The sequence below is a fragment of the Belonocnema kinseyi genome, chromosome 2 (genome assembly GCF_010883055.1).
Source record: "Belonocnema kinseyi isolate 2016_QV_RU_SX_M_011 chromosome 2, B_treatae_v1, whole genome shotgun sequence".
Taxonomy (NCBI): Eukaryota; Metazoa; Arthropoda; class Insecta; order Hymenoptera; family Cynipidae; genus Belonocnema; species Belonocnema kinseyi.
In genome coordinates this window covers 36,847,983-36,852,782 of record NC_046658.1, presented here as the reverse complement: position 1 = coordinate 36,852,782, position 4,800 = coordinate 36,847,983, and the positions used below count along the sequence as shown (strand labels likewise).

At 33.6% G+C, this 4,800-nt stretch overlaps 1 protein-coding gene across 4 annotated transcripts in view; it reads left to right on the top strand.

Moving 5' to 3' along the window:
• The window catches only part of LOC117167645 (connectin), a 526,083-nt gene that overhangs the window by 130,255 nt on the left and 391,028 nt on the right, over window positions 1-4,800 (top strand). For all 4 annotated transcript variants that reach the window (XR_004466418.1, XM_033352726.1, XM_033352720.1 and 1 more), the window contains exon 2: window positions 2,605-2,694. The gene's annotated coding sequence lies outside the window, so the exon portion shown is untranslated. The remainder of the gene's footprint in view (window positions 1-2,604; window positions 2,695-4,800) is intronic.

The window sequence follows — 4,800 nt, the reverse complement described above, 5'->3', positions numbered from 1 at the left end:
ACAGAATGAATCTGAGCTATTCTTGCAGGCATGCGATTGATAAATGCTCGCGGTTTTTTTCCTTGTAGCATGAGACTCTACACCAACCAAGTGATCCATTGACGAAGAGCTACGGTTGCATTATGACGACGTCGGAGAGCCCGCTCTCCCACCCTGACCAGACGCCGATACTGGGGTTTTTCCCTGCATCGTAATACACTTTTTACCTGTGTCTGCCATGACGGCATGAACGCCGTTTACCCAGGGACTCAGCCAATGTGGATCCGTTACCCACCGTCACCACGTGGAGGTGCCCTAGTTACAGACACAGGCGAATAATGCTAGCAACAAGCGGTTACGAAACTCTAGAAATTTACTGCTATTAATATCAAAATATGAAAGTACGCAAGAACAGGGTTGCCAGCGTAAGCGGTTAGGTTAGGTGAGGTTAGGTTAGGCTAGGTTAGATTTATTTCTAGGTTAGGCACGAGTTGACCCATTCGATGTAGCACACATTTGCTACTGGGAAAATATGCTGCAAGAGCTTTACGTGTAGTTCAATAAATTTCTGTTAATTCAGGTTAGGTGAGGTCAGGTTCTGTTGGGTAAAGTTATGTTAAATAAGTTAATATCAGGCAAGGGTTGATCCTTCACAGTTGTCGACATGTTTTTGCAGTGAAAATTTGCATCACTGGCATTATTTTGAAATTTATTTGCCACAGTGCATGATTTTTCGTCATTTTTTGAGGTTATGGCTCAACCATGACGTGATGGGTGATTTTTGATACCGAATTTGAATTCAGCGCCCCAAAATCCATAGGAATACGTGTGTCTTGTTACCAGATCCGCACACTTTTTTTGTGTGGCTGTGTTATTTGTTATTGAAATTTCAAACATCAGAATTCTAATTTATTAGTTTGAAGTACATCATTCTAAAATATGAACATTTAAAGGAAAAATTCGAAAAATCTTGAAAGTTCAATTAATGGTCCATAAATAGTAGAGCGATATTTCATAATCTAAAAACGCCAGAATTTATATTCGAAAGTTCATGCATTACAGAATAATGGAATTAAAAATTAAAAATTCACTAAAAATGTAAAATTTCCAAGATTTTTCAAACTTTTGAAAAAAAGTATTTCACTAAAGTATTAAATTTTTGAATGTTGTAAATTGAATGGGAATATGAATAGTTTTAAAATGTCTTTGAAAATCTTGAAATCAAAGATGTTTTTAGACATTTCTGAGGATTCTGGAGGATTTTTCTCAAGGACCGGTACATTGTTGTAAACTGTTGGATTTTTGAAAAGAAGAAAAATGTTGAAGGTTTTATATGATGAATTTTCGGGAATTTCCCAACAATCTTTAGAATTCGTTATTCTCACGATTTAAAAAAATTGGTCAAATGAAAAAGGAATAAAAATTACAAAAGTACAAATCAGCTTCATAGCTTCATGGAATTTTTTGTAAACATATATAAAGTAAAATATCAGTGAAACTTCACTGATTAGTAGCTAAATTTCGCTATATTGGCAGCGTATATACGCTGATTTGAATTAGCGGTATACTTATCGCTGATTCAGATTTAAAGAGAAATCTAAAAAAAGTAATAATAACGAAAACATGATACAATTTGACGGTATAACCATGCCTGTATGTTGGTTCTAACTGAATTCGTAGTGCGGAAATTATATTATTAATAGAATAAAATAAATTACAATTAATTAAAAAAAAGTAATGATATTATTTATAAAAGCCGGGGCTTGTATATTGTTTGCAGATTAAATTGAAGTGTTTTTTTCAATTCTTGCATTTCTTCTATTTATGAATGAAATAAATATTACTTTTAACATATTTTTTTTAACGATATATTCAAATTATAACCAACTCTTACGATTATTGCTGGGACACTTACAATAAATCTACAATAAGCATTCCAGTTTTTACTTGCTAAAATGTATTCAATACTTCCATCCTTTTTGTTACATTTATTTATTTTTATAGATCCTTACATGCAGAGAATTTTCGGTTTGTATGGCAACCTAATGGATAATAATAATTACAGGATAATCGAAACTGGCGAAGTGTTGATGTCCCTAATAATTATTAATGTATATTCTATAGGTTAATCTGTGGTAGTTTTGGAATTTCTCTGTGACATCTAAGAATCTCGTAATTGTTTCCTATATCATTTTTATTGGTTCTAAAAGTTAAGTTTATTATTGCGAAGGAGGCGAAAAGTACCTATCGTGGTAAATAAAATAATTCACTCAATCATTATTAATAAAATAAAACCTACATTGCGCACGATACATATTTAAACTGGCTATTAATTGATTAGTGGACAGTTTAACTTTTAAGGATATTTAATATGATACGATTTAAGAAATTTACTAATAGTAGAAAATATATACCTATAAATTTGTAATTTGTTTTGTCATCACCTTGTTAGTCTAATCAGATGGTCTAGCCGTGAAAATATGCTCTGGTGTATTTTGATTAGATCAAAATATGAGGGTTTATGCATGTGTATATTGAATTAATGAATAAATACTCGTTACATAATGTTCTAATACTGAAGAAAAATCCATACATGAAGTATATAAATTTGTTTGATGTCCGCAGTGAAAATAGGTGAAATAAAAGCCGAGTCATTCCTTCCATACCTTTCATCAGGAATCTACTTATCCAAAGAGAATCCAGGAAATCAAGCAGGTAACTTATTTATTTTGTATCCCTATTGAGATGGAAAGCGAGCTTCAGAGCCAGATTTTTCGTACCGCAAATCACATTCGTTTCTTTCTGCGATTTTATTTTACTTCCTTTGCTTTCGCTCTAGATACATCTTTGTGCAGTTTTACTAGTGCGTCTGCGTTTGGATATGAATGCGGGTGTATATACTACGCATGAGGGTAGAAAGACGCAATCAGAAAAGAAGGAAACATCTGGCGGTCAGAGGAAATCCAATTTCTAAACGCTCATTTTGCCAGCGCTAATTCCTTGCTTTGTAACTCAATAAAAATTGAATGACGAAAAATCGTCAGCCTCGAAAATTGACCCCTCCCCTTTTTGCCTTTTCTATAATAATCTCGATACATTTTATTCAGTTTGATGCTGGTGCTGCATTTGGTCTCAAAGTACTTTTTGCTTTTGGCATTTTATGTTCGATATGAACAATAACAATATCACGGCGACAATGCAAAACTTGACATAATCTTATCTATAACCTAACCCAACGCGACGTAATCCCAGGGCGAGCCACACCATCTGCCCCCTTGCGGCCACATGTGGAACATCCGATCGGGCCCAGATCGGAACATGCAAACTAAAAAGATACGTAAGTGACATTGCCACTTAGAGTGATTCTCTTAGGCGTGGCAATGAAAAAGACGACCTATGCGGCAATGTCACTTATGTATTTTTTTAATTTATACGGCAGTATAGAGATCTATACGAGCCTTCACTCGCATTGCCAATTTTCTTCATTATAAAAAAAAAGCCCGTTTAAAATATTTTCTATGAGCAAAGGTACCCGATACCTAAAAAGATCACTTATTTTGCGGCAAATTATAGTTTATTTTAATTTTTTATAATTTCCATTGGTTTGAAACTCTACATCAGTGGTTATAAAGAAATTGACAATGAAATGTTTCGACAATATTCGTACATATTTAAGTCGATAGAATGCAACCTTTTCAAAAGTGTGAAAGATTCTTTTGTGCAAAGTGTAATTACAATCAACATCGTACTCTTAATATTTATTCTTTTTACATACTGATCCGAAATTTCGTACAGAAATTTGACACGACAGTTTGCAAACGATCTTCACGTTTTGAGACCCACAAAGCCGAAAATCAATTGACGATTGCCTCTGTCTGCCTGCCTGTCCATGTCCATTCGTAAACACAATAACTCTCGAAAAAATAAACGAATCAAATTAGTCTTTGGAAAACTTTTTCTAGTCCTAGAAGAAAGCATTTCTTGACCAAGGTTTATGATTTTCTCCATCGAAAATGCTATCCAAAAATCGAATATTCCCTGTTTACGCCAAATGACGACAAATACGTGAACAAAGTTGAGATGAAGAATTGAAGCTCTTTAAAGTATCTACAATTTTTCTTTTAAGAATTTTTATATAGGACTAGTTTTTTTGTTGTTTCATGTGTCGAAAATGAATAAGTCGAAAATTCTTATTTTAAGCCTGACGACGACAGATTGCGAAGGGCAAATTTTTCTTAGAACCTTACAGGCAAACATTTAAAATTTTGGTTATTGTTGAAAATAATTTTTACCTACAAAAAACCATTGATGCATAATGTAACGCACATTGTCAGCATTTTCTCTAAAAAAATAAACTTTTTTGGAATTAGACGGTTAACTTCAATAGCTTGTAACTCTTGAAGTACATTTTTTCGACTTAGCTATGAAACCCGTATCTCTTTACTTCCATTTTTTGAACAATATATTTAAAGGCCAATTTATTCTGACACCCTAAACTGGGCATTGAGCGATATTAAAAAAGTGTAATGGAAGCAAAATAACAATGATAACGATTCATTTACGGTCGCTGGCTTCGCCAAATGTTCTTGCTAGCTTTAATTTTATTTCAACAGTCAGATCAAACGCACAACGAGGCGGAAGTGATTCAAAACACAAAATTATTTTGCAACGATACTCTTCAGATTTACTTTGTTTTTGCCGCATCTCCCGGTACAGCGGGATGCTTTATAATAAAGCGGAAGTAGTCTATTTAAAGTAATACTCTGCGACTCTCTTTTATGTATAGAGACAGACACGGGTTGATCATTACATCTTTCATCA